General features: G+C 44.3%; 1 protein-coding gene across 10 annotated transcripts in view; it reads right to left on the bottom strand.

Annotated features, from left to right (window-relative positions):
- Positions 1-26,975, bottom strand: part of PHACTR1 (phosphatase and actin regulator 1) — a 518,881-nt gene that overhangs the window by 259,552 nt on the left and 232,354 nt on the right. Inside the window, exon 1 of one of the 10 annotated variants that reach the window (XM_044927181.2) lies at positions 22,084-22,324. The exons of the other annotated variants lie outside the window; for them this stretch is intronic. The gene's annotated coding sequence lies outside the window, so the exon portion shown is untranslated. Of the gene's footprint in view, positions 1-22,083; positions 22,325-26,975 lie in introns of those variants that run through there. 10 annotated transcript variants of the gene reach the window in all.

The raw sequence follows: 26,975 nt of genomic DNA, 5'->3' as shown, positions 1-26,975 counted from the left end.
ACAAACAGGACTGTGTCAGAGAATAAACCAAAGAGCCAAACAGAATATTCGTAATGAGATCAGAAGATTACTTTTCTGGATTGTTGGCCTCTTCAGAAAGTATTCTGTTGGGCAAGTATTTTTGTCATAATGGAAAGAGCTGTTGTAATTACTGGGCGCTGACTTACTGGTCAGCTCTGTAAGTGGATGATTTTCCCGTGTGGGGCAGGCGTGTGAAGACAAATGCTATTGTCTTGCAAACCATGGCCATCTCTAGAGCATGCAGGGTCCTTGTCTTAGAATCTATTGGAGTCACTCCAAATCAGCATGTCAGCACTGGTCTCATCTGATTCACAAAAGAAATAGCTGGCCAGGGGGAGTGATCTGCTAGATAGGCCACCCTCCTGGAACAAGGGACAAGCCACAGGGCCTACCACCCACCCATGAATGGGAGTTTTGAGCTCCTTGGGACATCTGGTCAACCTCACATGCCAGGCATATGGTGGGATGGAGTTTGAGGATTGGAAAATATACCAAAAAGGAAAAACAGGTATCTAGGGCCACATGGATTCTGGTCTAGGCTCAGGGCTCCCCATTCAGATAGCTGCTACCCCTCCAGTCCCAGTTACCTAGTGAGGTCTTAGAAAACATCAATAAAAATGCTCCAAGGAGGGGATCATGGGATAGGGGACTGAGGGGATTCTCCTAGGATGGAGGACGTGAGTCAAGAACCAGGAATTTCATCTCTGTAAAAAGTCCACACTCCTAATATTCCATCTAGCTGTTCTCGCAGACACTGGCATGACCGGCAGCTCAGAGGTCATCTCCCAGCTGAGACTTTCCTGCCCAGGTAGACAGTGATTCATTCTTTCCTCTGTGTTCCCACAGCATCTTCTTCATGCCTCAGCTATCAGTTGGCTCTGTGATATGTGGTTCTCTCTCCCTCTCCCCTTGTAGGCTTGGAGACTCTGTGGAGAATAATTACATATTGTGTTTCTTTATGTCTGCAGGGCCTGGACACCTGGATGAGCAGGGATGTTTGGAAAATGAAGGAATGAATGCCTTGCCCACCTGCCAGTCACCTCATGTAGTGTGTATTCCATGTGCTGATTGCGAATTATGTATAGACACAAAACTATGGCAGGCATTGTGATGCTATGTTAAATATTCATACTAAGTGATTAAAAACAGGAGTTTCCTTTTTAGTCTTTACTGCAGCAGAAGGCTGAGCCACAAGCACATTGTTCTAGGGTATCAATATTCCTCAGTGGGCTGTGGGGAAGTTCAAACATGTATATGGGAGCTTTCCATACTAGTCACACTGATGGTGTCTTGAATTTGAGCCCTGCTTTCACCTCCATTATCTCCGTGATCCTCACAAAACCCTGTGAGATGGGTAGGCTCTTTTATTTCACAGGAGAAGAAAGCAAGACAGACTGATTAACTGATGCATCTCTGGTCCCCAAAATTTCCGACATGACTGTCTTGACCAACTTAGATCTTTTTCCCCACTATGCATTTGCTGTCCTGATGCTGGCCAAATCATTTAACCTCTCATTAATCTTTTTAGACTTCTTATCTAAAAAGAGGGAAAATGTACTCTGTATAGTGGGGAGGTAAGATCAAGGAATTAAAGGGATGCTTAAATACTTTGTAGATATTATTTTGTATCTTAGTGGTGGTGGTGGTTGTTTAGTGCTAAGTTGTGTCCAACTCTTTGCAACCCTGTGGGCTGTAGCCTGCCAGGCTCCTCTGTCCATGGGGTTTTCCAGGCAAGAATACTAGAGTGAGGCGCCATGTCCTTTCAAAGGGATCTCCCCAACCCAGTGATTGAGCCATGTCTCCTGCTTCGCAGATGGATTCTTTCTGAGCCACCAGGGAAGCCTATCTTGGTGGTAGTTTTCTACAACTGTTTCATGGACATGAGATCCCAGGTGCCACAACTAAGATCTTCTGCTGCTCAGGTGCTTCAGTCGTGTCCGACTCTGTGCGACCCCATAGACGGCAGCCCACCAGGCTCCCCCGTCCCTGGGATTCTCCAGGCAAGAACAATGGAATGGGTTGCCATTTCCTTCTCCAATGCATGAAAGTGAAAAGTGAAAGTGAAGTCGCTCAGTCATGTCTGACTCTTAGTGACCCCATGGACTGCAGCCTACCAGGCTCCTCCGCCTATGGGATTTTCCAGGCAAGAGTACTGGAGTGGGGTGCCATTGCCTTCTCTGACCTGGTGCAGACAAATAAATAAGTATTTAAAAAAAAGAAAAAGACTAGACTTGGAGATATGCCCTGTTATCATATAGGTTTGCACTTTCCCATGGTCATAGGCTGAGTGACGCTTTGCACCCTGGGCCACCAAAGGGCCTCAGCAGGAGAAAGAGTGGCTGACCCGATCCAGCACAATTGCTGAAAACATCCAGGACATTCAGGCTCACATTCTGGGGATGGGTGTTGCCCCTTTCATGTGACTGGGACACTATGACAATTTCTAGCGATCTTCAGGACTCGAGCATTCTGTTCTCCAGCGACAGCGCCGTGAGCCCTCTGCTCGCGTTCAATCTCTAGCCAGTCTCCACCCATTCAATTGATTTTTAATTTTAAAACATGCTGTCTCTGCTGCTCCGTTCCTACTGCCGCCACTGTCATCACCCGCGTGGAGATTATCTGTGCTTCTCCCACCCCTTCTCCCTGAACACTGCTGCCGAATGAGCCTTATTTGTTCAAGGACTATTTTTATCCCATCCTTCTCCTGCTTTAAAATCTCCCTTGGCTTACCCAATCAAGTCCAAACCCTGCCTTCTGGAACTAGAAGCTGTCTTAATCTGCCGTGAGTTCACCTATGTAGCCCAGATCTCATTATTTCCAAACAGAAACATTTGTCCTCATCACTTTGCTTTTGCTCACACTTCACCTTAGCCTAAAATGTCCTCTCCCCTGTTTTTTTTCCTCTGTCTAAACATTACAAATCTTTTCAAGATGAGCTCTGATTCCCTGACTTTCCATAAAGCCCATCATTCTGGTCCGCAATGCTCTTCTCTTATCTATATCATACGTGGATATAACACACTTTGAAGTTGAATCAAATACTGTTCTGAATCATTCTCCGTTTGTTTCACTTTACTTCCCTAGTGGCTCAGATGTTAAGGAGTCTGCCTGTAATGCGGGAGACCTCAGTTCAATCCCTGGGTTGGGAATATCCTCTGGAGAAGGAAATGACAACCCACTCTAGTATTCTTGCCTGGAAAATCCAATGGATGGAGGAGCCTGGCGGGCTACAGTCCATGGGGTTTCCTTTGATAATTTGCTCTTCTTAAAAGGGCCTTTCTCATTTCTTATTTCCCTATAGAATAAAATCCAAATCTTTAGGAGTATGGATCCTTCTTAACCCAGTTACAACAGATCACTGACTGTGATCCAATATTCCAAACCACATTCCCTTAAAAATCATATATACAGATCAATTTTTTTTTCCAAATGTGAAAACAGTACATTCTTATTATAGAAAATATGTAAAGGATGTGTATGTGCCTGCTAAGCTACTTCAGTCGTGTCCAACTCTTTGCAACTCTGGACTATAGCCCACCAGGCTCCTCTCTCCATGGGATTCTCCAGGCAAGAATACTGGAATGGGTTGCTGTGCCATCTGCCAGGGGACCTTTCCAACCCAGGGACCGAACCTGCATCTCCTGCAGCTCCTGGCTTGCAGGCAGATTCTTTACTGCTGAACCACTGGGGAAGCCCTTGTAAAGAATAGTCTTAAATAAAGAAGTAGGAAAAATCAACCCCTCCAAACCAGCCCCGTTTAGCACTTCCTCTGAAAGATACAGTCCTGCTAGGTCCTCTCAAATGAGCGTGACTCAAGAACTGTCCAAATACCACCTCACCTGTGAAGCTTTCCTTAAGTCTTATCCTCACAGGCAAGACTAACCCTGCTTCCCCACCTCGATCTCCCACGGGTTTCTAACATACTGGCATTATGTTGTTCAACTCAAAGTGACTTGGCAGTTACTTGAACCCCATCTTTGGCCACCAGATATGAAGAACAGACTCACTGGAAAAGATCCTGATTCTGGGGAAGACTGAGGGCAGGAGGAGAAGAGGACGACAGAGGATGAGATGGTTGGATGGCATCACCAACTCAATGGACATGAGTTTGAGCAAACTCCAGGAGATAGTGAAGGACAGGGCAGCCTGGTGTGCTGCAATCCATGGGGTCGCAGAGTCAGACATGACTGAGTGACTGAACAATGACAAAATTGTTGGCATCCCTGGAATCCACTTTCCTGCATCTATTGGTCTCTTTTATCTTCCCAAATCTCAGTAAGCCTCTTTTCCTGATGGTCTTTGAAAAGAGATTAAATGTTGCTTATTAACTTTCAATATGATCGCTACTTTTGATTTTTTCATTCTCATAGACACTAACCAGGTTATACCCTTCATTTATAGAATATTAGCTAAAATTAGTTTCTAAATATGCTTGTATATCTCTATGGAGGTGATTAGCATATTGAAAGATACTTTTTTGGAACACTGGGAGGACAGATCAGATGGGAGCAATGACATGTTTCTAAGGTTAGATCTATGAACTTACATTCAATCCTGACATGGCATGGTCCTAACATTTGCCCTCCTCTCTCCATTACCACTATCTATACCCTTTGGCCATTTCAATCCAACCTAGACCAAATTTTTAGGTATTAAATTATCTCATATCCCCAGCCTCTTTCAGTATCCGAAATGCCTGTCCATTTACCTAAAAGGCCAAAACTCTTGATGATTTGGCTCCAAACTGTTTATGTTTTTAATCTAGAATTTAGACATATTTCCGTAGAAATTCTAGGTTCTACTTAACACTAGTCTCTTTTATGGGCTTCCCTGGTAGCTCAGAAGGTAAAGAATCTGCCTGCAATGTAAGAGACCAGTTCACCCCATGCACTTTCAAGGCTGTGGTTTTACTTTGGGATGTACCCACTGTCCCCTTCTTCTCCATGTATCCAAACTTTTCAAAACATCAAGACCCCATTGACATACCATCGCCTCCTTGAGTTAGGATGCTATGCTATGCTATGCTAAGTCACTTCAGTCGTGTCCGACTCGGTGCAACCCCATAGACGGCAGCCCACCAGGCTCCCCTGTCCCTGGGATTCTCCAGGCAAGAACACTGGAGTGGGCTGCCATTTCCTTCTCCAATGCATGAAAGTGAAAAGTGAAAGTGAAGTCACTCAGTCGTGTCCGACTCTTAGCGACCCCATGGATTGCAGCCTAACAGGCTCCTCTGTCCATGGGATTTTCCAAGCAAGAGTACTGGAGTGGGGTGCCATTGCCTTCTCCGTGAGTTAGGATAACTATACGCAAATGTTTCCCTTATTTAGCACTTCCTTCATCCTGCCTTGTGTGAGTTAGCTGGTGACATATTTGTCTCCCCTATTTGTTCATGATCTTTTTCAGAGCAGAAACCAGGCTTTCTTTCTCTCTGCTCAGTGCCTAAGTTGGTTCCTTGCTGTGAGCACTAAATAAATTTGTATTTATTTGAAACCTCAAACTTGGAATATTGTTGAGGAAAAAACCCAACGGACTGGAGATTCGGGGGCATGAATTTTGTTCTTAGCTTCAGTAGTAACTGTCTTCTGATTGTGGGATCTTGGGACACCATTTTTCTCAGCTGTAAAATCAAGAAATTGGTCTTCATGTTTCCCCAGTGGCTCATCGGGTAAGAAATCCACCTGCAATGCAGGAGACGTAGGAGACAATGGGTTCAATTCCTGGGTCGAGAAGATCCCCTGGAGGAGGAAATGGCAAGCCACTCAGTATTCTCACCTGGGAAATCCCATCGGCAGAGGAGCCTGGTGGGCTATAGTCCATGGGGTCACAAAGACTTGGACACAACTGAGTGAGCACGTGCACGCACACACACACACACACACACACACACACACACACATATCTTTAGGGGTCCTAACTTTAGTGATCAAAGAAGAAATTTGAAACTCCTCATTTACACTGAATTTAAGCTCTTCACTTACACTGTTCCTGGGAATATACCCTTAATTTGCTGCAGAGAGGAAGGAAGAACGTCTTTTGAGAGTCATGAGTTGAGCCACTGGACAGATGAGAAAATAAAGGCTCTAACGGGTAAAATCTGGAGTTTGGGCCCAAACTGGTTGATTTCAATTCTACTGTTTTTTATGCAGGTAAACTCTCCCTTGAGACCAAACCTAAAAAAGGAACCTAGATAAATTAATATTTGAAATGAATAAATAACTGACAGGCCGTAGGAAAGTCATCATTCATGCCTCAGAGGAAAGAACTAAAAATAGATTTAAGCAGTGGTTGGAAAAAGTTGTGTTGGGGAATGAAATCTACTCATTCCAGGAAGGAGAATATAAGGTGTGTGGTTTGCAAAAGCAGCAACATATAGCGAGAAGAGGCCAGATTCCTGAGGGGAAGATGCACAAGGAAAAGGCTTAAGAATAAGGATGCTGGGGGAACCTAGACACACAATATAGAGAATAGATAACCAACAAAGACCTACTATATAGCACAGGGAACTACACTCAATCTTTTGCAATAGCCTACAAGAGAGAAGAATCTGAAAACAATAGATATATGTGGACGTATAACCGAATCACTTTTCTGTACACTGAAACGAACACGACATTGTAAATCAACTATATTTTAATTAAAACAAAAGAAAAAAATAAGAATAGGGATGTTTGGACCTGCCACTTAGATGAAATATGCCTTTTCAGTCACCTCAATTTCAAGTCAATATGCTATCATTTAACCTCATTTCAAAGACAATCAAGGAAAGAGGCTTATTGACATTTGGAAAGAGAGAGGAGAGGCCAATTATACGTAGGAACATGAATGCCAAGGATGCCCACAATTTGATGGGGGTCAAATAACTGCCAGATTGTTCTGACCTGGACAGGGCCCTGGGAGTAAAACACACAGAACTAAAAACTATGTAGATAAACATATGTCAAGACAAGTTGAGGTCCACGATAGAGCTACCTGCTAACTGTCTATTTACATGTGGTTTACAAATAGCTGTGAAAAGAAGAGAAGCGAAAAGCAAGGAGAAAAGGAAAGATATAAACATCTGAATGCAGAGTTCCAAAGAATAGCAAGAAGAGATAAGAAAGCCTTCTTTAGCAATCAATGCAAAGAAATAGAGGAAAACAACAGAATGGGAAAGACTAGGGATCTCTTTAAGAAAATCAGAGATACCAAGGCAACATTTCATGCAAAGGTGGGCTTGATAAAGGACAGAAATGGTATGGACCTAACAGAAGCAGAAGATATTAAGAAGAGATGGCAAGAATACACAGAAAAACTGTACAAAAAAGATCTTCACGACCCAGATAATCATGATGGTGTGATCACTGACCTAGAGACAGACATCCTGGAATGTGAAGTCAAGTGGGCCTTGGAAAGCATCACTATGAACAAAGCTAGTGAAGGTGATGGAATTTCAGTTGAGCTATTCCAAATCCTGAAAGATGATGCTGTGAGAGTGCTGCACTCAATATGCCAGCAAATTTGAAAAACTCAGCAGTGGCCACAGGACTGGAAAAGGTCAGTTTTCATTCCAATCCCAAAGAAAGGCAATGCCAAAGAATGTTCAAACTACCGCACGATTGCACTCATCTCACACACTAGTAAAGTAATGCTCAAAATTCTCCAAGCCAGGCTTCAGCAATATGTGAACCGTGAACTTCCTGATGTTCAAGCTGGTTTTAGAAAAGGCAGAGGACCCAGAGATCAAATTGCCAACATCTGCTGGATCATGGAAAAAGCAAGAGAGTTCCAGAAAAACATCTATTTCTGCTTTATTGACTATGCCAAAGCCTTTGACTGTGTGGATCACAATAAACTGTGGAAAATTCTGAAAGAGATGGGAATACCAGACCACCTGATCTGCCTCTTGAGAAATCTGTATGCAGGTCAGGAAGCAACAGTTAGAACTGGACATGGAACAACAGACTGGTTCCAAATAGGAAAAGGAGTTCGTCAAGGCTGTATATTGTCACCCTGTTTATCTAACTTATATGCAGAGTACATCATGAGAAACGCTGGACTGGAAGAAACAGAATCTGGAATCAAGATTGCCGGGAGAAATATCAATAACCTCAGATATGCAGATGACACCACCCTTATGGCAGAAAGTGAAGAGGAACTCAAAAGCCTCTTGATGAAAGTGAAAATGGAGAGTGAAAAAGTTGGCTTAAAGCTCAACATTCAGAAAACGAAGATCATGGCATCTGGTCCCATCACTTCATGGGAAATAGATGGGGAAACAGTGGAAACAGTGTCACACTTTATTTTTCTGGGCTCCAAAATCACTGCAGATGGTGACTGCAGCCATGAAATTAAAAGACGCTTCCTCCTTGGAAGGAAAGTTATGACCAACCTAGATAGCATATTCAAAAGCAGAGACATTACTTTGCCAACAAAGGTCCATCTAGTCAAGGCTATGGTTTTTCCTGTGGTCATGTATGGATGTGGAGTTGGATTGTGAAGAAGGCTGAGCACCGAAGAATTGATGCTTTTGAACTGTGGTGTTGGAGAAGACTCTTGAGAGTCCCTTGGACTGCAAGAAGATCCAACCAGTCCATTTTGAAGGAGATCAGCCCTGGGATTTCTTTGGAAGGAATGATGCTAAAGCTGAAACTCCAATCCTTTGGCCACCTCATGCGAAGAGTTGACTCATTGGAAAAGACTCTGATGCTGGGAGGGATTGGGGGCAAGAGGAGAAGGGGACGACAGAGGATGAGATGGCTGGATGGCATCACTGACTCGATGGATGTGAGTCTGAGTGAACTCTGGGAGTTAGTGATGGACAGGGAGGCCTGGCGTGCTGCGATTCATGGGGTCGCAAAGAGTCGGACACGACTGAGTGACTGATCTGATCTGTACTCTGAAGTTCCCTCCTTCTGTAGTTCAGGAACTTTCTGGTTCAATCAGTTCACTGGTCATGAAATTCCCGAATGAGGACTGGAAGTGAACTTGGGTCAAGCCAGTTATCCAACAGCAAGATTCTAAACCGGAGAACTCCTAACCCTTTAATTGGGAGCATAATGTCTAGATGTTAAATAATATGTGAAGAGAAGCATCTATGCCTGGAGATGCTTTGAATAATTTTTCCTACATAACCAAAAGAGCAATCTTTCCAAGGTGAGTTTTTTCCAGATGGCTTAGATTCTGTCAGGAGAAAGAAGGGATACATAAATCATTTCTTTTAGTCTAGAGGTTTTCCTCCTCTTCAAGGGAAGAACCAGGAAGAGCCAAATCATGGAACAATAATAAGGCGTGGCTGAACAACTCGTCTTCGTCTGCTTTGCAAGGGAGGCTGAGGCGGGGAGTAGCCTTGATGGTACAGTCTTTAGAATCCTCATTCAGATTACTTTTTTTATGAGTACTTTATGCAGTTAGAGTCACAAAACCTGCTTGAAAAATCACAGAGTTCTTGGCAATTCCAAAATTAGCCATGGAAAATGCCAAATATTGACACTATTTTCTAAATGTAGCTCTTATGCAGGCCCCACTGTTGCAGGTTGTGGCTGAGGACTCCCAGTGTGTAACCCTGCTGGGTCAGCATTCCCACCAGTAACCTCAGGGGAAGCTGGCCAGGTTTCCGTCAAAAAGAATGGAAGCACTTCCCCAGACATCTGTATAACCTGCCCACAGCTCAGAAAAACGGGAGGAGGAGTAGGTGGAGCTATGAATACTGATGCGCAAGTTTAATTTTAAAGAAACTGTGTAGGCAGATTCAGTCCTACATGGGAATTTCTGAAAAATTAAAATAAGACTAAGGAAAACTATTTTAAAGCATATAAATGACAGTAAGACGATCTCCTGGCCACCTTTATCTTTGGTCTGTACCATGTCTCTAGGAAACAGTGAAAAGAATTTGTGTAAGACTTAGGAGACGGGAGTCTCAAATAGACAGCTTTCACAGAAAGAGACTCACAGACTTAGAGAATGAACTTACGGTTGCTGCGGGGGAAGGATGGGTGGAAGGGATAGTTAGGGATTTGGGGATGGATATGAGAAGGAAATGGCAACCCACTCCAGTGTTCTTGCCTGGAGAATCCCAGGGACGGCAGAGCCTGGTGGGCTGCCGTCTATGGGGTCGCACAGAGTTGGACACGACTGAAGCGACTTAGCAGCAGCAGCATGTGTACTCTGCTGTATTTAAAATGAATAACCAACAAGGACCTCCTGTATAGCACAGGGAACTCTGCTCAATGTTATGTGGCAGCCTGGATAGGAGGGGAGTTTGGGGGAGAATGGATACATGCATATGAATGACTGAGTCCTTTCTCTGTTCATCTGAAACTATCACAACACTGTTAATCAGCTACACCCCAGTAGAAAATAAAAAGTTTAAAAAAATAGGCAATTTTCATCCACTCCAGTATTCTTGCCTGGGAAATCCCATGGACAGAGGACCCTGGTGGGCTGCAGCTGGTGGGGGCTCAAGAGTTGGACACAACCTAGCCACTAAACCACCACCACCACCCGCAGACAGGTGGTGAGTATTTTTTTTTTCCAATCTGCCCACTTCATCCCATCCCCCTACCACCAGCACACCTAGAAGTCATTCTGTTTAGGACTCAGAAATGGCAAGTCCAAACTCACCACAGTTTCAGCCCCTAATGCCTAACTACACGCTCCGTCTAATGTTTCCAGCGCACAACTAGATATATACCAGGCACGGCATCGTGCTCTCTGGTGGCAGAACCTGGGAAGGCTCATTCCCTCCCAGAGTGTACAATATTAAAATGATAAAGCAACCAGTAGAATAACCGCAGTGCAAAGAATGGCTATGATTAATTAGCATTGTAAGAAAGACCCGAACTGACTGTTACTAGAGGGAAAAGCCTCTGGCTTGGAGCACATAATCCACGGGGAAGGTCACACTTGGACCTGGGCCGGCAGCATGGGAAGGAGGGCAAGGGGATTCTAAGTGTGGAGCAAAGAGTAAGCAAAAGTAGAGAGGTCGCCAGGCACAAGATATCCCCTTCTATCAGTTCACTCGCTCAGTCATGTCTGACTCTGTGACCCCACGGACTGCAACACACCAGGCCTCCCTGTCCATCACCAACTCCCGGAGTTTACTCAAACTCATGTCCATCGAGTCAGTGATGCCATCCAGCCATCTCATCCTCTGTCGTCCCCTTCTCCCGCCTTCAATCTTTCCCAGCATCAGGCTCTTTTCCAATGAGTCAGTTCTTCACATCAGGCGGCCAAAATATTGGAGTTTCAGCTTCAACATCAGTCCTTCCAATGAATATTCAGGACTGATTTCCTTTAGGATGGACTTAGGTTTGATCTCCTGGCAGTCCAAGTTACCACCCGGCTACGGTCAGTACCTGGCTCTGCTGCCCGGGGTACCGGGGTTAGAGGGAGGGTGAGACGGAGGAGATGATGAACGGTCCGCTCAGCCTGCTCACCGTAAGGCCTCTGAGGGGAAGGACATGACAGAGCAAAGAAAGTGAAAGAGGAAAAATGATGGACCCTTCTAGTCTTTATCTCACTTGCGCATGCACACACACACAATTTATGTTTTTTTTCTATAAGCTTGTAGAGTCCCCAGTGTTTTCACACTGTAACAAGAAACTCTGTTACAACAAGGACTTCTCCCACCTTCCTTTTGTTGTGACACAAAGCAACTCTCCATCATCTGACCAGGATACCATAATCATATTACCATTTTACCAGCAGTCCACTGAACACTTCTTTCTATCTCGCCGCTCGCGGCTAAGGAATCAAGCTAACTGAAAATCATTTCACTCCTGGGCAAACAGAAAGGAACCACTTGGAAAGTTCTCCTCGGAAGGAGAAACAAGTCTGAAGTCAGTCATTTCCAGATCAGCTGTATTATTTAGCAAGGATTTGCTATATAGGATGGGCGAACTTTCACCCTTTGATTTGTCTTGGAGAGATTCAGAGTGTCTTACAGAACTGGCAGAATACACTAACATGAGTTGGTGGGCTTTTTTGGTGGGGGTCATTTACTTGAAAGGACAACTGGCCGTCTTGGACCTCCTCCATGCACAAACATAGAAAGGGAATGTTTCTTCAAACAACAATGCCTTGTGTGAGGCTCCCAATGCTGCTTAACTTAAGTCAGCACAACACAGCGTAAGCAAGGAATGCGTGCAGGTGTAGCCAGGCTGGATCCACTGCCGGTCTCTGGGCAGGCGGGTGGGCAGAGTCTCTCCCCACGTCCGAGGACCGACCGCCAGCTGCACAGCAGAGCTCAGGAGGGCCCCTGGACCCCGATGACTTCTCTCTCAAACACATGTGCACTCTGAGCTCCCAGGGGTAAGATCCACGAGCTGCTCTGGGTTCTTAGTTTGTGCCTAGCGCAGCATCGCCACCTTGAGAGAGAGGCACTTATTGGATTCAGAAACACATTTGATGATTATCAGAGTGATTAGAAGGAACCAGGGCAAAGGGAGAAACTCAGGGGCAAGGAGAATTGCTCAAGTAGCAAAAAAAAAAAAAAAAAAAAAAAAAGGCTCAATCTCCGTCTTCGCCCACCTGCAGAAAAAGAAATACAGCATCCTTGGCCATGGCAGACCCCGGTCACCCAGGAACAAGGAGCTCCATGGCCGGGCTGGAGGTGGGGAGGGGAGATGGCCCTCTGTCTCACCGTTCAGGTGAGATATCTCCAGGCCACTGTCTACTTCAGCTTAACTCCTGTCCTTGAGCTTTGCAGGGGGTGAGATGGCGAAGCTCATGGGAGCATTCAGGTGTCCCAGAGCGAAGACCCGTGTGTGTAAAGGTGAGGGCAGGAGAGGCCACCTCTACTGGGGGGGAGGTCCTGGAGAGCCTCCACCAGCAGGTGATGTGGGAACAGGACAGGCAGGTATGGAAGAGAAGCTCCAGAACCCGACAGGCATGGAGGCAAGAGAGCCTGACCTGCTTCAGGAAGAGCGGACACTGCGGATGGCTGGAGAAAGTACAGGAGAGGCACGTGAGACGGGCTGGGACCTGGGACCCTTTGCTGCAGGGCCTGCATCTGGACAAACATCTCCTCCAGCAACCGAATGCAAGGAACCTACAAGGGACTAAAAATTATGGCATGCATGTGCAGTTGGGGCCCATTATGAATGCCAAGATACAAAAAGACCAAAAATCCAACTGTCACTTCTGGTGGGGTTTGGGGAGCAAAAGCAGGGTCCTGTGCATGATCCCTGGCACAGCACCACTGAGGGGGTGGGCAGACCAACTAAGCCACCTCTCCACCCCTACCGTCACCCCATTTAAGGGGCAAACTCACCCCCGTCTCAGGGAGCAAGCATGGGAAACTACTGTTGGCTTTTGCTCCCTGGTGTGGCAGCATGAGTCTCAATACAGCCTTGCCTGAATGCCTCATTTTGATCTCTTTCTTATCAATTTCTATTGTCTAAGAACCTGGGTCAGTAACACAAGGGCTGGCTCCTTTTGAGGGCCTCGGTGCCTTTAAGGAATTGTGGCTTGTCTTTAAGAAACTGGGGAGTCAGGGGAACTTCACAGGAGAGTGTGACACGATTTGATTTAGATTTTGTAGACTTACTCAGGCAGCCAGTGGGAGAAGGACCCCTGAGTGGATGCCAGGAGGGGACCAGGCAGGGCTGCTGGCATCAACCAGTAAGGCAGAATATGGACAGATTTCCTGGAGTAGAGGGGAACATCTTGGAGGATACCGGGACATATGGGCAGATATATCCTGAAGGTGATGATACGCTTAAATTAGGCACAGGCCCCTTCTGCAGCCCTGGGAAGGGACCCAGCAATGTGTTCACAGGGACATAGCATCTCCTCCATTTCCCAAGTCAAACATTTTAGCATTTTTTTCTAAGAAATACCCCTTCAAAACAAGAGGTATCATTCAGACACAGGGAGACTGAGGTTCAAAGATGTTGAGGACAATGACATTGGAGCAGGTCAGGGAAAGAGAAGCAGGATAGACGATACAGAAATATCATTTTTTTAAAACTAAATGTTGTATGGTATACAGTGGAGATCAAACAGAGACAAGGTCTAGAGAAGACGGTTTCGGTGAAACCAGCCCCTTCATCGATCTTAGCCGCATGCTCCTTCAATCTCTGTCCTTACGTAACCGTCAATTATTTTGTTCTCAGGGTTAAACAGATTCCACAGCACAAATCCTTGCAGACCTTATCTGACTAGAGATTTCAGTGTTTGAGGTTTATCACCATAAAGCCAAGGGCAACTTTATAACTTTCTTGGGGTGTGGGTGTGAAGCTATTAAATGTGGGGGTAAGGTAAAAGAAAGAAATCCTAGATAGCTGTCCTTTCAAGTTAAGCGTTTTGTTGTTTGAATGAACTTCGTGTGCGTGTGTGCGTGTGTGTGTGTGTGTGTGTGTGTGTGTGTGTGCATGTAAGAGAGAGAAGGGGGGAGGCGGAGAGAGAGAGAGAGGCATGTGGTAGAATGGAAAGAACACTGGATGAAGTATCAGAATTTTGTTGTCCTTCAGTCCCTAAGTTGTATCCAATTCTTTGTGACCCCATGGACTGCAGCACGCCAGACTTCCCTGTCCATCACCACCTTCCCAGAGTTTGCTCAAACTCATGTCCATCGAGTCGGCGATGCTCCAACCATCTCATCCTCTGTCACCCCCTTCTCTTCCTGCCCTCATCCTTGCCAGCATCAGGGTCTTTTCCAGAGCTGGCTCTTCACATCAGGTGGCCACAGTATTGCTGATGCAGCATCAGTCCTTCAGAATACTTGGGTCCATAGGCTCGGTAATCCTGACGATGAATCTCGGAACTTTCAAGGTCTTGGCTTCTTCTTGAGTCAAATGAGAGGTTTGAATTAGATGCTCTAGAAGGTCTGTTCTTATTCTAAGATTCTAAGTTTCATGCAAGTCAAATTTTATCTAATATTCACGCAAGGAGTTCCACTTTTTAACCAGATTGACTATTTCCTTAAAGGGTTACACCTATACTTGGCTTTATCAGAATATTCAATATGCCGCTTGCATACTGCCTCTCAAAGGAAATCTAACAGTCAGCAATCCTGCTCTCTTGTGCTGAAATACAAAATGACTGAAGCTTAGGGATGCTTGGCCAGCCTCCCTCTTCCATCACCTCCTCCCCTCATGATTGATTGCTCAGCCTCCTCTATATTTCATAGATGTTGGCAAGTCAGGTTCTCAGAAATAAAGTTCAGAAGGGGAAGAATGAATTAAATTCTCCTATTCCTCCCATCCCACATATTTCTAAGAGCATGTCTGAATGCTGCAGGTCTTTAGGAAGCAATGGATGATCCCAGAACCAACTGGCCCATTTTACATAGAACACTGGCTTCACACTAAAGGAAAGACCCACAATACAGAAGGGAAGGCTCTTGGTCGCTGAACCTTTGATACTAAGTAAGTAAAAACGAGTTCCTTGTTAGTTACGTTGTCACAGTACTATAAGGCTTTAACGTGTTTTCCTTAAAAATGGGTAGGAGAGGAAATGTCACTGCAGATTTTCTATGTAAATAATATTAAAGCATCCATAATTTACTAACATACACCCTTTTCACTCTGGGTAGTATTCTGATGAGCTGTTCTTGAATGTTTCTGACTCTGTCACCCCAGGGACTGTAGCCCACCAGGCTCCTCTGTCCATGGAATTTTCCAGGCAAGAACACTAGAGCAGGTTGCTCCTTCCTTCTCCAGGGGATCTTCCTGACCCAGGGATCGAACCAGCATCTCGAGTCTCCTGTATTGGCAGGTGGATTCTTTACCACTGTGCCATCTGGGAAGCCCTCTTTAACGTTTAGCTCCAAATTTATTCTCTGGTCCATGCCCGCCTTGAAGGACATAGCACGCACACACTGCTAAACATTACAGAAACAATGGCTTGGAATCTCTGAAATCTTCACGGCAAGTTTAAAAGGAACCAAAATATCAGACCGGTGCTTTCTCTTTTCCCAGTTGACCGTTTCTTTCCCATGCTACCCCACATCTCTCACACGCATTGTGACGTAGTCAGCACCCCACCCATATCCTATTTCCATAATAAGAAAGCTTTCTGGGCACTGGGAATGCCAGCAACTGTACACAGAGGATGTTTTTTCTGAATAAAGGAAAAAAGGAGCAAGAAGTGCTGCAGAGACAAGACCTCAGACCGATGATGGAGACGGAGTCCACGAATATGCAGGTTCCACATCTCTCAACTGGAATAACTTGAAGCTGTGTTGCATACGGCTGGAGAAGGCAATGGCACCCCACTCCAGTACTCTTGCCTGGAAAATCCCATGGATGGAGGAGCCTGGGAGGCTTCAGTCCATGGGGTCGCTGAGGGTCGGACACGACTGAGCGACTTCACTTTCACTTTTCACTTTGATGCATTGGAGAAGGACATGGCAACCCACTCCAGTGTTCTTGCCTGGAGAATCCCAGGGACGGGGGAGCCTGGTGGGCTGCCGTCTATGGGGTCGCACAGAGTCGGACACGACTGAAGCGACTTAGCAGCAGCAGCAGCAGCAGCGTTGCATACGGCAGTAACTGGCTTGACAGTAACTTTCATTGCCTTCCTTCTCTTTTCTGTCTTATTTCCCCACACCTCTACCAGTATTTCCTGAGCACACCTCTCAAACTACTGGTACTCAAAATCTTGTCTCTGGGTCAACTTCTTGGAGCCCCCAAACCACTATCTAACCCATGGCTCCCATAACTACTAAATGTTCTGAGCTTCTGAGATATTAGAACTGAAAGGCACCTCACATCCTATTAGACTACCCTGATAGGTTTGGCTTTCATAAAAACAAAAACAAAAAAACTGAGGTGATCCAAGGTCACCTAAGCAGTCAATGGCAAATGGCAAATACCTTGAGTGCCCCAGGATTCTATCAGAGAGTGAGGCTTAAACCTGGCTAAGGATTCAGGACAGTTTGGAACCAAAATACTACTTTTAGCAGAAGTCTGTCATGGGATTTGAATTGAAGAGTAGAAAAAGTCCATGGTGATATGCTGACTATAAGAGACTAAAAAATTAAGATAATATATTCTGTGAAGATGACAGGAGTTATAGAGAAAGGCATCATTATTAGTCAAAGAGAGATGAGAATATATAGGAAAATCTTTCTAAAGCGCTAAAGGAACAACCCTACCCTCTTCAACTCCCAAATTCCTACCATTCAATATTTTGAATTTACATTGAAAATATGATAAGATTTCCCACCTTCGGGAGAACAACCCCTCCAAGCTCTGGACCATTGGGTAATAGTAGATAAAGCCCCTTTTCTATACTCTGCTTTTGATCAGTGGGGGGAAGGTTTTGCTCTTTATCTTCTGTTGTAATTTGATCCTTGACTTTGACAATTTCAGATGTTGCTGTAGGAAGTAAAAACTAGAGCAACATAGATACACAAAACCTTTAAAAAACAAGACCCTGACCTTTTAAAAAAGTGCCTTATGAAGCACATAGTTGTCTTAAATGACACCGTAGAAGACAAAGCATGCCTCAGAAAAGTTTATGAGCAAGATAAATACTCTCCTACACGTGCGTTTGTTCTCATTTGTCCAAACATCCACATTCCTTTAAAGTGAAATCTCTCTGAGGGCTTGACATATTAAAGTAATACTGCAATTTATCGACTAATAATACAGCTTCAAAGGAAAGTAATATTCTTAATGGCACCTCATCAAGTCTATTATTTATTTTATTCCTCTAAAGTTTCAAGAGACAAATTGGAGACATACAATGAGTACTATTTGATTCAAGTCTTGATTTTGGTTGTTATGAATAAAGAGCAGCTTTTATGTTCAAGGTCAAAATATGGAAGGCTACATTTATTCCAAGACTTCTTTCAAACATAGGCTTCTAGAGTGGGAGTATGGTAGGCAGAATAATGCCCCTCCCAACTAAATTCACATTCTAGTCCCCCAGCCTGTGGATATATTACCTTATACATAGAAGGGACTAGGGCTCTTGAGTTGAAGAGATTATCCTGGGTTATCCAGATGGGCAATGGAATCACAAGAGAGGGAAGCAAGAGGGTGAAGTCGGAGAGGAAGATGAGGTGCCGACAAGCAGAAGTTGCAGGGATCCCATTGCAACGAAAGAACCAGGGGCCAAAAACACTGGTCTCCAGAAGCCAGAAAACACAAGAGCCTGGATTCTCCCCAAGAGCTTCTAGAAGGAACCAAGCCTAACTTTAACCTATTGAGATTGATTTTGGTCCTCTGATCTCCAGAACTAGAAAAGTATAAATTTGTGTTTCTTTAAGCCACTAAATCTGTGGTGATTTGTTACAACTGCAACAAGAGACTAATCCAAGGGGTGTGTGAAAGTATTAATGCTGGCCAGTCTACCGGGGGCTTCAATCCCAAGCATCCTAACTGTCCCCATCTCAGGGCAGCAGGGGAGAACAGAAAGAGCAAAGGCTCAGATGCGTCAGACAGCCCTTGAGTTCCGACCCTGGCTCTGCCACTTACTGTCTGTGTGCTTTGGGGAAGTTATTTCCCCTCTCTGAGCCATAACTGTTTCAGAGGTAAAGCAGTGGTTGTCTGCATTTCAGATCCGATCGAATTACATCTCTATAGCAACAGCAATAAATCATCCAGCTAGAGTAAAGGTATCAGTAGGTTGCCATGAGGTTTAAATGAAATGATGTGTCTAAAGTGTCTGTGCAGCGTTTATCGCCCAGCAGACGCTCAGCAGAGGCTAGTTTTCTTAACCTCACCCCATCTTGCACAGCAGCGGTGTGTATAATCCTGCAGGGAGCTTGCTAAAATGCAGGTGGTGCACGAATCTACACCATCAATACCTTCCTGCCTCACCTGGGAAAGCATCAAATCTTCTTAGCAGGGTTTGTAAGATGCCTTTTTAACGGCTTTATTGAGACATAATTTATATACCCTAAAATCCATGCATTTTAAGCATACAATTCAGTGACTTTCAGTGTATTTACAGAGTTGTACAACCATCACCACAATCTAATTTTTTAACATTTTCAACATCCTAAAAAGCAAACAAGTGTCCCTGTACCATCATTCCTTGTTCTCGCCCTGCCCTATACAACCACAACCTGTATTTCCTCAGATGGATTCCAAATGCAGTTCGCCCTTGCTTCAAGAAAATACAAAATTTTAACAAATAGACACCCGTGAGCTTACTGACCATCACGTCAAAATTCCACGTCAGCTTTTCTTTTCTCAAAAATGAAAACAGGGTCTACCTAAACAGTTTCCCTGAAGGGAACTGGGTTTTATTGGTCAGAAACTCCAGTATTACCGGAAAACTGAAATTTAAAGGGTACACTTTCAAATCATGATTTTTAAGGATGTACAAATTTAAATGCTCCCCTTCTCCTCCTCAATCCCCACTCCAAACCTCCAGTCTCGGTGGTGAGAAGACCCACTGTTATAGAGATGCATATCAGTTCAGTTCAGTTCAGTCGCTCAGTCGTGTCCGACTCTTTGCGACCCCATGTATCACAGCACGCCAGGCCTTCCTGTCCATCACCAACTCCCGGAGTTCACTCAGACTCACGTCCATCGAGTCAGTGATGCCATCCAGCCATCTCATCCTCTGTCGTCCCCTTCTCCCCCTGCCCCCAATCCCTCCCAGCATCAGAGTCTTTTCCAATGAGTCAACTCTTCGCATGAGGTGGCCATACAAATGGACCCAAAGTCTGGGGCAGGGTGACAGGTGGGGCGGGAATCGGCTCCCCTAGTCTATGGAAGCTGACTCCCAGCCCCCTTTCCCTTCCCTCCATACTGCCTGGGTGTCTTCAGTGATCTGAGTGCCAGATCCTTTCCATTTTGCTTACCCCAGGCTTCCCTGGTGGCTCAGATGGTAAAGAGTCTGCCCGCAGTGTGGGAGACTCAGGTTCGATCCCTGGGTTGGGAAGATCCCCTGGAGAAGGAAATGGCAACCCACTCCAGGATTCTTGCCTGAAGAATTCTATGGATGGAGGAGCCTGGTGGGCTACAGTCCATGGGGTCATGAAGAGTCGGACACGACTGAGCGACTTCACTTCACTTCACTTCTTCCACCCAGGCTTCTAAGTGGTCTGGTGCATTGTTGCTGATGGGCGGCTAAAGCTGTCACCATGGGAGTGGGATCCTTGGGGATAAAGTTGGGCAGGAAGTTTCTCACCAGGACTGTAGGGTGTGTCATAAGTGATAGGGTGGCCAACCCTGCGTCTGTGACAGACTCTGAAATCTAAGTACTGACAGGAACACAGGTTAAGTGTGGTTGTGCAAAGAGGCCAAGAGATGAGTTTCAGGCCCCAGCTACTGGGAGCTGCAGGTGAGCACTGGAAATGCTATTGGAAATTAATGAACTCAGAAAAGAAACAAGTGAAAGTGAGACAGGCTGAGACCTACCTGAGACCCTTGGATGCAATGCTTCCAGGAGCAACAAAATACCAAGAAACTTTAAGGGACTAAAAAATAACTGCTTGCATGGGCAGTTGGGTGGAATTATGGACAAAAAGAGGAAAAACCCAACTGCCACTTCTGAAAAGCCATACAAAAGCAGGTAAGGAATGAGGTTGCCCTCCCTTCCAGAAGCAAGCAAGCAAGGGAAACTGTTACTTGTTCTCGAGCTCTCCTGATCAATTTCTGTTGATTGAGGAAGCCGAGAACCCTAGTCAGTAACAAAAGGTTTCCCAAAATACTTCCTCTCGCACTAGCTGGTTAGTGCTGCTCACCCAGGAACATGAGCGCATTGAGTTAACTCCAAGGGAAGAGCCCCTGGAGGAGGGCATGGCAACCCGCTCCAGGATTCTTGCCTGGAGAATCCCACGGACAGAGGAGCCCGGCGGGCTTCAGTCCATGAGGCCACAGAGAGTCGGACATGAGTGAAGCATCTGAGCGCACGCGCACACGGGCCAGGGTGGAGAGCACAGGGGCTCACGTCAGCGGATGCGCTGCACCAAAGAGCGTGAAGCATCTCTTCCTGCCTGTTCCAGCCACCTCCTTTCTGTTCCTTCTACTGATTGTTACCACACAGTTTCAATTCATGGAGATACGGTTAAGAAGACAAGTTTTGCAATGATCATTGTTTCCTTCATTCTTAGATTCATGCCCATGAACTACTCACAGCATATAAAGGGCAACATTTACACGGCATCCAAAATCTTCATGCTTTATAAGCCTGTCATCATAATACTGCTGGCCAAAAAACTGAGGTGGGAGAAGCATGGCTTTGGGGAGGATTAATTTGACTTCTAAAACAGGCTGGGCACTTAGGTTCCCTTCTTTTGGGTTTAACATATAAGTAGCTTGATACAGTTATTGGGCAAATTGCTTCTGTATCCATCTACCACAATAAACAAAGATATATCCATTTCTATCTTGCCATAGTTTTTTTTTATTTTTAATCATAAATAAGAGAACTTCAGAAGAAACAGCACCTGTTGGCTAATTACTGTGAGGAAGAGAAGTTCAGCATCAACTAGGCTACAACTGAAATAATTGTATCTGGCAGACAGTCTCCAACGTTTAAGTATACAAAATTTAATTACCCAACCACAGATAGCACATTCAGCTACTTACGGGCACACTTTGAAAGTGACTCATCCAAAAAGATCCACTGGGGTGCAGTTATAACCAGAATCAGATGTTCCACAGAAGTCAGATTATGTTTATTTTATGCTGGGAGACAAGTGGATGGTAACATCTGCTCTTGACATCTTTAAAGCAAAATTTTCTCTGTGTGTGTGTGTGTGTGTGTGTGTGTGTGTGTGTGTGTGCAGGGTTCTGAGTTCTCAAAGATATGTCTAAGTACTCAAGCATTTTTGTGGTGTATCAATGCTGGTTGTACCCCTAGTTATATGTTATATCTGTAGCTCACTTATAAGAGTAAATGAGGAAGCTAAACATTTTTTTAAATTGGAAAAAAAAAAAACAACCTGTGTGGAAGAAAAGACAGTAAGAATGGAGAACCTCTGTGGCGGGGGCGGGGGGGAGGAGAGAATACAAGAGCAGTTGCTAAATTTTCAGAGCTAGATGCTAACTCTGTCTGTAGTCAACACAACAGGAATGTAAAGCATTTGGCTCTTTCTTTTATCAGCAACATAGAAACAGGCACTTCAGCCTCTTACTAGAGAAGTCAAGTATGAATTCACCGCAGTCTGATACTCACCAAAGACTCCAGCAAGGCATCTGACTTTGAGAGAGGTGGCCTAGAAATAGAACTCTGCTTTTCCAGGTGAGAGCATCTCAACGCTGGCTACAAATCTGAATCACCTGGGGTGCTTTAAAAACAACTATGCCTGAGTCCTAGCCAGCACATCTGATTTAGAATTTTTCAAAGGCTTCCCTTGGTCGTGAACCACTACTCTAGAACCTTGCTTTTCAAGCATTAGCATCTTCTGGAGGACTGTTAGAAACGCAGTACCTTGAGCCCCACTCTAGACCTGCCCAATCAGCGTCGGCTCTTAGTAAGATTCCCAGGTGATTCTAATGTATGGTGAAGCTCGAGAACCCCTTCTAACAAGGAGGTTCTATGAGTTCTTCGTATTGTCAGCTCATCACAGAGTAGCACACCTCTCTGCTGAAATGCCTTCACTGAACCCAGCTTCTTGATTTGCCTGAAGATCAGTATAGTCAGTCTCCATTACACAATTCTCACTGAAGACATTTTCCCCATGATACGCTCAATATACTTTAACCAATTGCATTTAACTATGCAATGAAAGTTCTCTTACATTTTAATGACAGAAAAAGTTCACATCACCAGATGCGTTTAGTTCCTACTTACATATCATTTTAAAGCCTGAAGACATTCTAATCCACGAAAATCTCTGAAAACTGTAGGTATTCTATATATGTTGGCTTGGTGGTACTCCTATTTTATAAACTAAATCTTGTGGAGGCCAATTACATAAACTACTTCATTTCTTCAGCCATGAACAATGATCTACAGGAATTTATGTAGATAGTATCCTTGTTAAGTCCTTGAAACACATCCTCAAGTGACCATTACTGGATGCACCTGGAATGGGCTCCACTTTCACCTCTGCTTTAATCTCTCCTTTCTACTCAACACTCTTGGGCTCCAAAATCACTGCAGATGGTGACTGCAGTCATGAAATTAAAAGATACTTGCTCCTTGGAAGAAAAGCTAGGATAAACCTAGACATCATATTTAAAAGCAGAGACCCTACTTTGCCAACAAAGGTCTGTCTAGTCAAGGCTATGGTTTTTCCAGTAGTCATGTATGGATGTGAGAGTTGGACAATGAAGAAAGCTGAGTGCCAAAGAATTGATGCTTTTGAACTGTGGTGCTGGAAAAGACTCTTGAGAGTCCCTTGGACTGCAAGGAGATCCAACCAGTCCATCCTAAAGGAAACCAGTCCTGAATATTCATTGGAAGGACTGATGTTGAAGCTGAAACTTTGATACTTTGGCCACCTGATGTGAAGAACTGACTCATTGGAAAAGAGCCTGATGCTGGGAAAGATTGAAAGCAGGAAGAGAAGGGGATGACAGAGGATGAGACAGCTGGATGGCATCACCGACTCGATGGACATGAGTTTGAGTAAGCTCTGGGAGTTGATGATGGACAGGGAAGCCTGGCGTGCCGCAGTCCATGGGGTTGGAAAGAGTCAGACATGACTGAGCGACTGAACTGAATTGAACTTCCACTCAATGGTGAGCCAGTGGTGAGGACTGGGAAGAGTGTAATGGTTCTCCAAGTGGGGTCCCAAGACCAGCAGCATCAACTGGGCACTTGTAAGAAATACAAGTTGTCAGGTCACACACCCAGACAGACTGAATCAGAGACTCTAGGGCTGGAGCTCAGCGGGAAATCACTGAGACCCTCAGTGACTCTGACATATGGGTAGTCTGAGAACCACTGGGAGCAGTCAGTGTGAGGTGGGCTCAGAGAATCTTCATTTCTAACAATTTCCCACGTTAAACTGATCGGGAAACTTACTTTAAAAAACCACTGAGGAAGAGCAATGAGAGGAAAAAACCAGCATAAACATTATGTAAAGCCCCTCTAGGAGGCTTTAAAAAAAAATTCTTGAGAATTTTAGTTTTTTTTTTTAAAAACTTCAAAATGAAGAGAAAAAGTGTTTTCCTATTAGTACATACAATGGCTCCTTTGAAGCTGCTGTTTTCTAAGAAATTCGACCTTCGGTTTTTAAAGACGAAGATCCTAATATAATTTTGGTAGAGAAGTTACCTCCTGAATTATTTAGCAAATGGGCTTCCCTGGTGGCTCAGACAGTAAAGAATCTGCCTGCAATGTAGGAGACCCAGGTTCGATTCCTGGGTCAGGAAGATCCCCGGGAGAAGGGAATGGCAACCCACTCCAGTACTCTTGCCTGGAGAATCCCATGGACAGAGGAGCCTGGTGGGCTACAGTGTCTGGGATTGCAAAGAGTCGGACACGACTGAGCGCCTAACACACAAATGGCATACGGTGAAAAGGGCGTGAAAGAGAAAGAGTTTGAGTGGAAATCATGGAAGCCTACAGTCCCCTTCCCTCTTCCCCTTGGGTTATCACCCCTGAAGGATTTCTTTATTTCTAGTGAGTGGAGACACCACACAGCACAGACTCCACAGAGGCAATATGGAGAGCTCTGCTCAGGCATCTGCTAGTTCTTGGCAAAACAGGGCTTCCTGTTTTCAAGATCATGTTTTAAAATGGCTCATAAAAGGTTTCTTGGACATAACCAGTCCCTGCAAAGCAATATTTTGATGATTAAACTATAAATAAATCAGAAACATATGGAGCTAATTTCCCTGGGGTTTGGCAAAATACTTTGGACTTTATTCCATCCAGAATATTTGAAGGATGGTTCAAAGTGTTCGTGGAATCAAACATGGCTTCATGTTTCCCCAGTTCCCTTTCACGCCCTGGCAGTTTAAGGACAGGACCAAGATTCCTTAAGGTTTCTTTGTCTTTGCCTTTGTTCCGAAATTACCAGATCTCAATACAAACACAGAATTTGCTCACCTAAGCGTCACAGTTGACTGCGTATATAGCACAGTTCGCCATTAGCATTGCAACTCGCTCTCTCTGGGTTTCAGAACAGTTCAGGAGGTTTGTTTCTAATTTACAAAGGAAGGGTTTCAGACTTGAGTTATTTCAAAGAATAGCAGCTCCTTTGTAGGTGAACTCTTTCCCACTTACCTACAGAGATTCAAGCTATCTGTTCTTACAACCTCCAGCCTTTGAACTCTGAGCACAAATGTTTTGATGGAGTTCACAGCCCTAGGGGGCATCTTCCGTGTGGCCAGAGAGAAAGCCCACCTTCTGGATATCTGAGGGTGCATTTTAGAAAGAGAGAATGAGCCCGAAGATTCTGACAGGAGTTTTTTTCCCTATTAGATGCTGTTAATATGTTTGCTTGTTTGTTTTTTAACATAATAAACAGCTCTGGCACTTTTTAAAAGAAAGATTCTGTTTTTGGAAACTATTCTATCTCCAGGCACAGTACTACTAGGAGTCCTGTGGAAATAACGCTTAACACCTAAGTGTTAAGGGAAGGGTATAATTTCTTAATATCACAAGGACATAGGCAAGTGAGTCTTGGTGATACAGATTTGGGAAACTTAATGAGAGACTCTGTGTCTTTAAAAATGCTCAAAGGTATCTGATATCCAAGATGAAACGCAAAATAAGGAGTATGTCATTTTATGTCAGGTTAATCAAATCTAATACACAAACAGCATAATCATATTTCCCTATTAATGAGAACATCTGTAAATAAACCATAACACTATTAGTGTGAAATGAAAAGAGTGATTAGAAGAACAATTCTTCCTTTTTAAATGGAAGTATAATTGACTTACAATATTATATTAGCTTCAGATGTACAGCATAGTGATTCAATATTTTTATACATTGCAAAATAACCACCAGGATAAGTCTGGTTACCATCTGTCACCATGCAATGTCATGACAATATCATTGACTATATGCCCCATGACTTATTTGGTTTATAATTGAAAGGTTGTACATTTCATCTTCCTCACCTTTTTCCCTCACCGCCCCACTGCTCTGGCAACCACCAGTTTGTTCTCTGTATCTAGGAATCTGTTTCTGTTTTGTTGTGTCTGTTCATTTGTTTTTTAGATTCTACATGTAAGTGAAACCATGGGATATCTGTCTTTGTCTGACATTTCACTCAGCATAGTACCCTCTAGACCTACCCATGTTGTTACAGATGGCAAGATTTGATTCTTTTTTATGCCTGAGTAATATTCAGAGAATAATTCTTAAGTAACATATATTACATTCTAGGAAACCTTGAAATGTTAAAACTTTTAAAATTAAACAGCGCAATATAACATAAAGCGTTCAATTCCTGCACCTACCAAATAACTTGACCTCCTTGCAACATTAAAAACAAAGAAGAAGAAAGAAAGAAATCTAAAAGCTTGGAGAGAAGAAGAGCATTCTTGGGGGAGAGAAGAATTTGAGCAAAAAAACATGGAAAGTAGGAAACCACGCAGTGTAAAGATGGGATATTGGAAAAATTAAAATTAAAAAGAAGAAACTAGAGAACAAGATAAGTACTATTAACATTAATGGAGCTCTTTCTCCAAGATCTTAAACTACAAAACTTGTCTCTGTAATTACAACTTCCAGGGTCACTCTGCCTGGCTCTGAAACCTCTGCTCTGTTTTTTATAAGCAGGGTGTCCTCGGGCAAGTGACTTTCCTTCTTTGAGCCTCACTGTACTTATCTGTTAAATGGGCATAATAATCTCTGTCTTATAAGGCTGTTGTAAGGATTCAATGAGATCATTTAGCTAGACCCTCTTAACAGTATCTGGAAAATAGTGAGTGCTTCAAACATAATTGGCATGTCTGTTTTCAAGCCCGATCTTTAATCCCAGCTCGAGAGATAGCAAAAGATAGGGAAGCCTGGTATGCTGCAGTCCACGGGGTCACGAAGAGTCGGACGCAACTTAGCGACTGAACAACCACAATAATCACCACATTATTGTGAACTGGTTTTGTGCCGGCTACTACATAGCCTCGGACAAGGTCGTTATCTCGTCCAACCCCAGTTTG

The sequence above is a fragment of the Bubalus bubalis genome, chromosome 2 (genome assembly GCF_019923935.1).
Source record: "Bubalus bubalis isolate 160015118507 breed Murrah chromosome 2, NDDB_SH_1, whole genome shotgun sequence".
NCBI classification, from domain to species: Eukaryota; Metazoa; Chordata; class Mammalia; order Artiodactyla; family Bovidae; genus Bubalus; species Bubalus bubalis.
This window is presented reverse-complemented; position numbering and strand designations above follow the sequence as displayed.